The sequence below is a fragment of the Callospermophilus lateralis genome, unplaced genomic scaffold, assembly GCF_048772815.1.
Source record: "Callospermophilus lateralis isolate mCalLat2 unplaced genomic scaffold, mCalLat2.hap1 Scaffold_112, whole genome shotgun sequence".
Lineage (NCBI taxonomy): Eukaryota > Metazoa > Chordata > Mammalia > Rodentia > Sciuridae > Callospermophilus > Callospermophilus lateralis.
In genome coordinates, this window is record NW_027511460.1 from 3,792,498 (window position 1) to 3,805,592 (window position 13,095).

Sequence of the window (13,095 nt, forward strand, 5' to 3'; positions counted from 1 at the left end):
GATTGGTTAAAAATCATGAGTTGTTTATCTGTATAAAATAGGAAATTATAGCAATGTTTGTGACTAAAGTCATGAATATTGCTAATAAAGAAGTGATGAGCCCACCACCAATAAGATAGATAAATTGATTTTGAATTATGAACTTTAACAATAGCTTTATAGAATAGTACTTATATATGAATAATAAGCTTTAGGTAAAAAGACATTTTACTTGACCAGTTCTCTAATGAATATGAATAAAAACAAGATAACATTTTCCTATCAAATAAAAATAGAAAAATCTTCCTATACCATTGATAAGGGTAAATACCAAATGACTGATAAACACAATGAGAACATATAAAATGACACACTCTTTGAAAAATTTATATTTATGTGTGTATCTCCATATGTGTGCACCACACACTTATTCTTGGCACAAAATTATAAATCACTTTAAATGCCATTATGAAACTATATGTGTTCTCTCTCCCTCTCTCTCTCCCTCTCTCTTTCTCTTTCTTTTTCTTTCCCTTTATAATTCCCAGAAGAAACCAAGGCAGAAAATAAAATAACTAAGAAAGATTAAAAATGCTCATTGCCACATAGTAAAACAACAGCCGCTTTTTATTTTCTCTTTCATAGATTCTCAGAACTGTAACTCTTTTCATAATAACAACATAATCCCAAAAGTTTTTTTCCAAATAAACTTTTAATGAGAATGTGTGCTTATATTCCTTCTTGAACATTAACTCTATAATATTTGGAAGAGAATTTGTCAACATATATGAAATATTCACAAATGTGTTAGTATATTTTATCTCAGCAAATCTACTTCTAAGAATCTATCAGAAAAAAAAATAAAAAGAAATGAACTAAAATATTATTTTATTACTGGACATATACATTTTATAATAATCTTAATTGTGAATATATATTTGCAATATTGTCATAATCACTGAGGTACAGTAAAAGGAGAAAGACATTGAAGGAGAAGCAAGTTATACATTCAATTCCCAGGCAAAAAAAACTGGGGTATCCTTGGAAAGTTAAAACCTTGATTCTTTATATGTTTTAAGTACTAGAGAATGAGGAAGTAAAAGAAGGAATAGATTGAATCATAGTGCCTATGAATGCTTGCTACACTATTCAAGTTGTGTAAGAAATTCTGTACCTCCACCTTATCTTATCAGCAGAAATTGGACAAGGGCCAAATGCAATCAATGAATCCAAACTGCTGACCCACTCCAACTCTAGGTAGCTGTTACATGGCCCTAGAATGAATAATGGCGAATTATTCAGTAGGATTACTGTGAAAAAAATTAAAGGAAAGAAATTATCATCCAAAACCACCAGCAGACAAATATATTATTTATTACCAGATGTACAAATAATTGCAGAAATAATTTCTATAGAGATAGCATCCACATTGGAATGCGAAGAAAAATGTCATTTCAGAAACACAAAGCAGGAAGCCATTAAGAGAAAATTAACTGAGGTTAAAAAAAAAACAGCATCACATGGAGAACAGAATAATGAAATATTCTAGTTTATGAAAGTAAAAAAAAGCAATTGCAGAATTAAAATTCACATTATAAATGTTATGACAAACATGGAACTCTCTTATAGCAAGAAATAAAACAAGAAAAAATTAAAATTATGAAGGGAAACATACATTCAAGAGAAAGAAAGATGATTCAAATCTTAAAATGTTGTTGTTCCATGGGCTGGGGCATTGGGGAGGGGGTGGGTAGAAACTACAAAAATTAAGGGAATTGCATACCAGGAGTTGCAAACTGAGAAGGTTCACTACAATGCAGAGAAAGTCAGTTAATCAGACTCACCAAGAGGTTTCCTAGAAATTTGTTTGGAGTTCCATGAAAGAGAGAAATATCCTAAAAATAGTAAGGCAGAAAATATAGGTTACAAACAGAGGAATGAAGTAATGATGACTTCATGTTTTCCTTTAAATGAATACATCAGACAGACAAAAGTTATAAGTGGAAAGTTTGGGGCCTAAGAAGTCTATGTCTTTCTAGAGGACTCTACTAAGAATAATACAGCACACTTTCTGAATCATCATTGTTACTTAAAAATGTTAGATTTATTGGAGATAAGATCGACAGAAGTTCATAGTATAAAAAAGATTGAAAGTGAATGTGCAAATAAGGTGAACACTGATTTAGGTTGAATGTTACAAAATTGGATAAAACAGAAAAGCAATAACAAAAGTTATTTCTGTATGTCCAAATTAAACTAATAGACAGAAGCATATATTAAAAGGAGTATAGAGGAAGTGGGCTTAGTGCAAAAAGTTCTTAATAGAGGAGGAATTTGTAAAAATTCAAAATTTTTAACTGTAGAAATAGAAAAATAGGGTATTAAAAAATATTGAAAACCCAAAAGTCAACTGCTATGCTATGCAAAACATAACACATAAATTTCTAAATATAAAAATATTTAGAATATAAATTAAATATTTACTCATATAACAGTATATATATATATATATATATATATATATATATATATATATATACAAAAATAAAAGAAAATTTGAAAATTGAAGTAATGAAACTAGAAAGCATAAGACAATGATAAAGTTACACTAGGGAGAAAAAATATATGATATGTAAATAGACATGTAACTGTAAAGTTGGCCTATTAAAAATAATCAATTTCAGCTTTTGTAAAAATAAATAAATAAATAAGAATAACACATCTAGAATAAGAACACAGGGCTGGGGTCGTGGCTTAGTGGTAAGAGTGCTTGCCTAGCGCTAGGTTTGTTCCCCAGCACCACATAGAAAAATCAAAGAAACAAAATAAAGATATTGTATCCATCTACAAATAAAAATATTTTAAAAATAAATAAGAATATAAATGGACAGATAAGTATATTCCTCACAAAAGGGGCATAGGCAGCTTTGTTAGAGTGCAATGATGGCTCCAATTCATCACCCTTTCCCAAGTCTGGGCCATTTACTGTGTCACTTTGAGGTATTCTCTCATTTAAGTGGGGTGATTTGCCCCAAACCCACAATGAAGAAACAAAAATAGGACTTTCTTTGACAAAAGTACCTTAGGAGACTTGAAGGAAGCAGAGGCTTGAAATGGACTTGTACCAGGCGACTTACACTTCCACACCTCTGCCATCACATGAAAACAACCCTGGTCTGTCCAGCTAGAAGATGATACATGTGTGGAAAAGCTTATTTCCTCAGTTGTGCTAGGCACTAGTCAGTCCAGATGATGGCCACTCAACAGTCAGACATGCTGGTGATCACAACCAAAAGCAAGAATAATAATTGTTCCTTATTATGTTCACTGAGTCCACAGGTGAGAATAATGGATTCACATCAAGTGCCACTAAGGATGTTAGCATTTACTTTGTTTTGGCTTTATTTTTGCCTGATTATAATATTGTAGGAAAGAGAGTGAAAACAAGAGATACCAAATAATACAAAAGAGTTAACATAGTGTATTGTTAGACTTAAAGAACATTAAATTGATTTAATTCTAGATCTTTGGAGTAGAAAGAAGAATAAAATTCTAGGCATCAAAAATATATCAGAATCCTCATAAAATTATCCTTAACAATTAGGTATAAATTGAAATATTCCCAAACAAGCTGGAAGCTCCTTTACTTACTAGACTTGCCCTGTAAGAAATGCTGATGCATCTTTCAAATTGAAATAAAAGTCCACTAGACAGTGATTTGAAGTCATGAAAATATGACAAATACAGAAAACAATACTATCATAATTTTGGTTTATAACTTTACTTTTCTGTAAAAGCATGTCAGTATGAAAATCAACTAAACATAAGAAAAGGTAATAATGTAGGAAATGAGGAACAAAAAAGGATTTTAAAGACAAATGAATAGAAATTACTGTAACTGCATGTTCAAGGGTAGACAATGTATAAAGACAAAAGTTTTGTCATCAGTAACATTAAGTAGGGTGGAGTGGAACTTTAGAGAGGTAGTATTTTTATGGGATTGAATTTAAGTTAGTATCAGTTTAAGTTGGATTGGTATAATTTTAGTATGTTATTATGCATTTTTAATATTTTTAAATTAGCAATAAGAAAAAGAAATATGATGTAATCAAAAGAATGCAGATATTATTCTTTATGATTGCATATGACATGATATTCTACCAAAAATATGAAGATGGCAACTGAAAAAGTAATCCAGTGAGAAACTTTAGTGTTTATATATAAAAGTCAATAACTTGGCTCACAGCAACAGTAGTCAATATAAAATATAATTTTAAAAATATTCAGAACCACAAAAAATATTAATTAATATTTCTATCTGTAAAATTTGTTTTTCAGCTCTCCTGCCTTACATTTTTGGAAACTTCTCCCAATCCTAAATGATTTTTTTAAGCTAATTTGCAAAGGTGTATTCTCTCTCCATCTCAGTGAACTCTGAATTCTCAAACAGAGTATTGGATTGGATCCACAGGAGTGTGTGAAATCTAAGCAGACCCACTTAGGAACCTTTTGAGAGAGGCAATGAAATAAAAAGTGCCTTTATTCTTTTGAGAGCTCAAGCTAGAAGGAAATACATCCTGAATCTATTATTTCCTGAGTACTTGTATTCAGTGGTATTTCATGCAAAACTCTTTAAGTTATAGAAGATAATAAACTCATGTTTTTGTTTAACCTAGTTTGAACAAGGTTCTATGATTTGCAAGTCAATTAGTTCTTTCAAAAAAAGAAGAGGAAGCAGAGTGTAAGGAGAAAGGAGAAAGAATAAGAGGTATTAGGAGAAAACAACAACAAAACATTATAGACAGATAGATAGATTAATTGATTGATTTTAGGTGATTTTTTTTTTTTTGCTTGATGAGGTATTAATATCAGAGGGCCATCTTGATAGAAGAACAGTTGAAAAAAGCAATAAGGCATAAAGGCAGGTGTGCAGTAAGTATAAGAAGTAAGGAACAAGAAAATAGAAATCATGATGAAAAGAAGAACAAAGCAAGTCATTTTCCACAACAATATTACCATTTATTAAAAATCAGTAGATAATGTTATGGCATGGGAAACAAACAAACAAAACAAAACAAAACAAAGAATACAGCCTCCAACTATATTCTATCTATAACAGACTCATTTTGTCAAAAGATGAAAAAAATTATTCAATTCAAAAGAGAGTAGAAATGCTACACTAATACCAGACAAAATTGCTGTAAATTAAAAATTGTTAAAAGATTAGGAAAAACACTGTAAAGCTTAAACAATAAAACCTCCAAAAAAAAAAACAGAAATAGAAAACTTTATTAGATTGTATTTAGCACTGATTCCCTGATTTCTCAAAGAATACCAAAAAGATTTTAAAAAGCACAAGCAATGAAAGCAAAAATAGATAAGTTTAGTTTTATCAAAATTAAAAGCTTTTGTGCATTAAAGGACAGAATCAACAAAGTGAAAAGACAACCCACAGAATGGAAAAATGTATTCATCAAAAAGCAGATAATTTTCAGATGAATACCACAATGTAACAAATAAAAATCAAACACTCAATTTAAAAAAATAAGTGGGCAGAGGAGTAGGTTAGACATATCAATGAGGAAAAGTAAATGGTCAATAAACTGATTTAAAAAATACTAAATTTAAGAAAATTAAATTAAAACCATAATTGAATATCACTTCCAACTCTTTAGAACCTCTACTGTTTTTTAAAACATCAAAAAATACAACTATTGATGAAGATATGAAAAAATGGAATTCTTGTGCATTGATGGTGGGAATGCAAAATGGTACCACTGCTGTGGAAACATTATGATGTCTTCTCAAAAAAAATTAAATAGAATTACCACAATGTGTTCCCTGAAAGAAGAGAAACAAATCCAGTAATTCCATTCTTAGGTAAATAACCAAATAATTGAAGGCTGAGGCTTACGGCAGTACTATTTACAATAGCTAAAGAGTGGAAACAACCTACATACCCATCAATAAATTAATGGATTAGCGAAATCTCTAATATACAATGGAATGTTATTCAACCTTAAAAAGGAAGAAAATTTTACACATGTTACAATATGGGAAAACCTTGACTAGATATGATAAAGTGAAAATACAAAAGTCAAAAATAGATCAAATATTCTATGGTTCCACTTACATGATCAACCTAGTTTCAATGACCAAAATAGTTGATTTCAGAGAGAAAGTAGAATGGTGGTTTCCAGAGGCTGAACAGAAATCGGTAAAAGGGAGTTAATGTTTCAAAGGAACATTGTTTCAGTTTGGGAAGGAGAAAAAGTTCTGGAGATGGTTAGTGATGATGGTTACATGACAATATTTTTATACTTAATGCCACAGAATTATACGCTTGAAATGGCTAAAATGTAAATTTTTTTATGTGTTTTACCTCAATTAAGAACAAAAATAAATAGATAAGTAAATGCTTTACAGAATCCAATTCCTGTCATGATGGATATCCATTGCAGATATTTCTCTAAAAACAGAACACTGGATAAGAATTGGAACAAATAAGTTTAAAATTTGACAACAACAATCACAGGAATGTGTTCCCTGAAAGAAGAGAAACAAATTATTTGAATCCTATAATCTCTTTCTGCTAGGAGGTCCTTTCTTGACTGCAGTGTAGGAAGGGTGAATCCAGTTAGAGCATGGCTATCTTGCTAACATAGGAGAAAGCTGGAGTTTGGCCATTGAAGTTTGAACAGCAGAATGCTAGAGAGGAAGAAGCCATGAAGAAGAAGAGCTTTGAAATCTATAGGGCAGTTTTTTGTGTCTGTTGCTGTATACAAACCTACACATGCATAGAATAAAACACAAGGAGCTACAAGCTGAACAACTCCAGAGGTCATGCAGGGAAAGAAGACACTAATGTCTCAACTAGATAGAGTAGAAGGACATTAGTGAAAAGCATGTCCATCCTCTAGAGACCCCAGAAAGTCAGACATTAGTTGCCATGCTGCTAAACCACATATAAAGTAAAAGATAACTTCGACAAGCCCTTTCGCCCTCTCATGTTTTCAACTCTACTTGCTTTGATTCAGTCTCATTTAATGGCAGGAAGCAGAATATGTATATGAATTGAGAGAAAACATTAACGATCTTGAGTGAAGCCAGGATTTCTCAAATAAGAAACTGCAAGAATGAAACAAAAAAGAAACAAGTGATATATTGGACCTTCTCATAATGAAACCAATTTGCTCCTCAAATAACAGTGTCAAGGATACAAACATGCAGACCTGCAATATGTATATCTGACAAGTACTTGGGCTCAAACGATTTGTATGTGGAGTGTGTGTAGAATATACATATAATAATAAAACACACCAATATTTTAATAGGCAAAAGAACTGAAGACATTTAACAGAAGATTGTAATAATGGCCAAGAATCTCAAGAAATGGTGCTCAATGTCTTTAGACATTCAAAAAATGCAAATTAAAAACAAAATAATACACCACTACACACCCACTAGAATTTTAAAAAACTGGCAAAAGCAAGCTGAAACCATTCTACATTAATGAAGAAAAAGGACAAAATAATACAATACTTTGGGGGAAAAGGTTGATAGCTTTTTTATAAAGCTAAATATGAAATTACATAACCACAAAAAGCTCACATGTAGGTATTAACCCTTGAGAACTGAAAATATGTCCTCACCACAACATGTACATTTTTATAGTAGCACTTTTTCTTTTCTTTTTCTGTACTATGGATGGAACTCAAAAATGTTCAACTACTGAGCAACACCCCAGCCCTTTTTATTTTTAATTTGGAGACAGGACTCAAAATAAGTTGCTGAGGTGGCTTTGAACATGCAATTCACCCACCTCAGCCTCCTGAGTTGTTGGGATCACAGGCATGTACCACTCAGTAGTATTTTTTCATATAAACTCTAAATTGGAAAGAACCCATATGCTAATCAAGAAGTGCATGAATAAACAAAGTGTGATTATCTATATAATGTAAGGCCACCAGGAATATAAAGGAATAGAGTATTTATTCATGAACAACTTTGATGAATCACAAACAAATATATTCTAAGCAAAACTATAGCTATAAAACCTATAGAAAAGAAGATTTCATTTATATGAAATTCTAGAAAAGGATCTTGAATCTAGAATGTCAGAAAATATGTCCAGTTTATAAGGAATCAGAGAAGGAAAGGGAATTAATTGCAAAGAGCTAACTTTAGGGTAAAATAAATGTTTAAATCTTAATATGTTTTTACTAAGACTTATAAAACCATACACATATATATTCATAGTTCATCAAAATATAATTAAAGTATATATTTTACTGTATTTAAATTATACCTCAATAACCTTAATTTTATAAAAATGTCATAGTAAGTACCCAATATTTAGCAGCAAATAGAAAAAAAACTTTTAAAATAACTTTAAAAAGTTCAATAACCTTAATACCAAACATGAAAATAAGACAAAGACACACATGCACAAAGCACATGCATACACACACACACACACACACACACACACACACACAGATACATGAATTAAAAATTATTCTAAGTCATGCAACACCTTAAAAGCAAAATGCCTAAATAACATATTGACAAAAATACACAGCATTAGACAAAATTAAAAAAAAAAAACATTTAATGGATCAACAATGATGCTTGTTAGTTTATACCCAAAGGGCTTAAAAATCAGCGTAATACAGTGATGCAGCCACATCAATGTTTATAGCAGCACAATCACAATAACCAAACTGTGGAACCAACCTAGATGCCCTTCAACAGTTGAATGGTTAAATAAACAGTGATTTATATACACAATGGAATATTACTCAGCATTAAAAGAGAATAAAATCATGGCATTTACAAGTAAATGGATGGAGTTGGAGAATATCATCAAATCATGGCATTTACAGGTAAATGGATGGAGTTGGAGAATATCTTGCTAAGTGAATTATGCCCATCCCAAAAAAGCAAAGGCCAAATGTTCTCTCTAATAAGTAGACGCTGATCCTTAATGGGGGTTGGGAGAGGCATGGCAGGAATTGAGAAACTTTAGATAGGGCAAAGGCAAAGAAGGGAAAGGGAGAAGGCATAGGTATAGGAAAGATGGTGAATGAGACAGACATCATTACCCTACATACATGTATGGTGACATAAATGGTTTGACTCTACATTTTGTAGAACCAGAAAAATGAAAAGTTGTGCACCACTTGTGTACTATGAACTGAAATGCATTCTGTTGCATGCATAACTAATTAGAGAAAATAAATTTTACAAAGTATTCTACATAAGTTAAAACAGATATTATTTATTAAAATGAGAAAATCCTGTGAATTTCATGCTAAGAGTCATAATCCTATTAATGAGGAAATAATAATAGCATATATCCATTAAAATAATATAAAAAATATAAAAATAAATACTATTATATTATGCATTTTTAATATTTTTAAATTAGCAATAAGAAAAAGAAATATGATGTAATCAAAAGAATGCAGATATTATTCTTTATGATTGCATATGACATGATATTCTACCAAAAATATGAAGATGGCAACTGAAAAAGTAATCCAGTGAGAAACTTTAGTGTTTATATATAAAAGTCAATAACTTGGCTCACAGCAACAGTAGTCAATATAAAATATAATTTTAAAAATATTCAGAACCACAAAAAATATTAATTAATATTTCTATCTGTAAAATTTGTTTTTCAGCTCTCCTGCCTTACATTTTTGGAAACTTCTCCCAATCCTAAATGATTTTTTTAAGCTAATTTGCAAAGGTGTATTCTCTCTCCATCTCAGTGAACTCTGAATTCTCAAACAGAGTATTGGATTGGATCCACAGGAGTGTGTGAAATCTAAGCAGACCCACTTAGGAACCTTTTGAGAGAGGCAATGAAATAAAAAGTGCCTTTATTCTTTTGAGAGCTCAAGCTAGAAGGAAATACATCCTGAAGCTATTATTTCCTGAGTACTTGTATTCAGTGGTATTTCATGCAAAACTCTTTAAGTTATAGAAGATAATAAACTCATGTTTTTGTTTAACCTAGTTTGAACAAGGTTCTATGATTTGCAAGTCAATTAGTTCTTTCAAAAAAAGAAGAGGAAGCAGAGTGTAAGGAGAAAGGAGAAAGAATAAGAGGTATTAGGAGAAAACAACAACAAAACATTATAGACAGATAGATAGATTAATTGATTGATTTTAGGTGATTTTTTTTTTTTTGCTTGATGAGGTATTAATATCAGAGGGCCATCTTGATAGAAGAACAGTTGAAAAAAGCAATAAGGCATAAAGGCAGGTGTGCAGTAAGTATAAGAAGTAAGGAACAAGAAAATAGAAATCATGATGAAAAGAAGAACAAAGCAAGTCATTTTCCACAACAATATTACCATTTATTAAAAATCAGTAGATAATGTTATGGCATGGGAAACAAACAAACAAAACAAAACAAAACAAAGAATACAGCCTCCAACTATATTCTATCTATAACAGACTCATTTTGTCAAAAGATGAAAAAAATTATTCAATTCAAAAGAGAGTAGAAATGCTACACTAATACCAGACAAAATTGCTGTAAATTAAAAATTGTTAAAAGATTAGGAAAAACACTGTAAAGCTTAAACAATAAAACCTCCAAAAAAAAAAACAGAAATAGAAAACTTTATTAGATTGTATTTAGCACTGATTCCCTGATTTCTCAAAGAATACCAAAAAGATTTTAAAAAGCACAAGCAATGAAAGCAAAAATAGATAAGTTTAGTTTTATCAAAATTAAAAGCTTTTGTGCATTAAAGGACAGAATCAACAAAGTGAAAAGACAACCCACAGAATGGAAAAATGTATTCATCAAAAAGCAGATAATTTTCAGATGAATACCACAATGTAACAAATAAAAATCAAACACTCAATTTAAAAAAATAAGTGGGCAGAGGAGTAGGTTAGACATATCAATGAGGAAAAGTAAATGGTCAATAAACTGATTTAAAAAATACTAAATTTAAGAAAATTAAATTAAAACCATAATTGAATATCACTTCCAACTCTTTAGAACCTCTACTGTTTTTTAAAACATCAAAAAATACAACTATTGATGAAGATATGAAAAAATGGAATTCTTGTGCATTGATGGTGGGAATGCAAAATGGTACCACTGCTGTGGAAACATTATGATGTCTTCTCAAAAAAAATTAAATAGAATTACCACAATGTGTTCCCTGAAAGAAGAGAAACAAATCCAGTAATTCCATTCTTAGGTAAATAACCAAATAATTGAAGGCTGAGGCTTACGGCAGTACTATTTACAATAGCTAAAGAGTGGAAACAACCTACATACCCATCAATAAATTAATGGATTAGCGAAATCTCTAATATACAATGGAATGTTATTCAACCTTAAAAAGGAAGAAAATTTTACACATGTTACAATATGGGAAAACCTTGACTAGATATGATAAAGTGAAAATACAAAAGTCAAAAATAGATCAAATATTCTATGGTTCCACTTACATGATCAACCTAGTTTCAATGACCAAAATAGTTGATTTCAGAGAGAAAGTAGAATGGTGGTTTCCAGAGGCTGAACAGAAATCGGTAAAAGGGAGTTAATGTTTCAAAGGAACATTGTTTCAGTTTGGGAAGGAGAAAAAGTTCTGGAGATGGTTAGTGATGATGGTTACATGACAATATTTTTATACTTAATGCCACAGAATTATACGCTTGAAATGGCTAAAATGTAAATTTTTTTATGTGTTTTACCTCAATTAAGAACAAAAATAAATAGATAAGTAAATGCTTTACAGAATCCAATTCCTGTCATGATGGATATCCATTGCAGATATTTCTCTAAAAACAGAACACTGGATAAGAATTGGAACAAATAAGTTTAAAATTTGACAACAACAATCACAGGAATGTGTTCCCTGAAAGAAGAGAAACAAATTATTTGAATCCTATAATCTCTTTCTGCTAGGAGGTCCTTTCTTGACTGCAGTGTAGGAAGGGTGAATCCAGTTAGAGCATGGCTATCTTGCTAACATAGGAGAAAGCTGGAGTTTGGCCATTGAAGTTTGAACAGCAGAATGCTAGAGAGGAAGAAGCCATGAAGAAGAAGAGCTTTGAAATCTATAGGGCAGTTTTTTGTGTCTGTTGCTGTATACAAACCTACACATGCATAGAATAAAACACAAGGAGCTACAAGCTGAACAACTCCAGAGGTCATGCAGGGAAAGAAGACACTAATGTCTCAACTAGATAGAGTAGAAGGACATTAGTGAAAAGCATGTCCATCCTCTAGAGACCCCAGAAAGTCAGACATTAGTTGCCATGCTGCTAAACCACATATAAAGTAAAAGATAACTTCGACAAGCCCTTTCGCCCTCTCATGTTTTCAACTCTACTTGCTTTGATTCAGTCTCATTTAATGGCAGGAAGCAGAATATGTATATGAATTGAGAGAAAACATTAACGATCTTGAGTGAAGCCAGGATTTCTCAAATAAGAAACTGCAAGAATGAAACAAAAAAGAAACAAGTGATATATTGGACCTTCTCATAATGAAACCAATTTGCTCCTCAAATAACAGTGTCAAGGATACAAACATGCAGACCTGCAATATGTATATCTGACAAGTACTTGGGCTCAAACGATTTGTATGTGGAGTGTGTGTAGAATATACATATAATAATAAAACACACCAATATTTTAATAGGCAAAAGAACTGAAGACATTTAACAGAAGATTGTAATAATGGCCAAGAATCTCAAGAAATGGTGCTCAATGTCTTTAGACATTCAAAAAATGCAAATTAAAAACAAAATAATACACCACTACACACCCACTAGAATTTTAAAAAACTGGCAAAAGCAAGCTGAAACCATTCTACATTAATGAAGAAAAAGGACAAAATAATACAATACTTTGGGGGAAAAGGTTGATAGCTTTTTTATAAAGCTAAATATGAAATTACATAACCACAAAAAGCTCACATGTAGGTATTAACCCTTGAGAACTGAAAATATGTCCTCACCACAACATGTACATTTTTATAGTAGCACTTTTTCTTTTCTTTTTCTGTACTATGGATGGAACTCAAAAATGTTCAACTACTGAGCAACACCCCAGCCCTTTTTATTTTTAATTTGG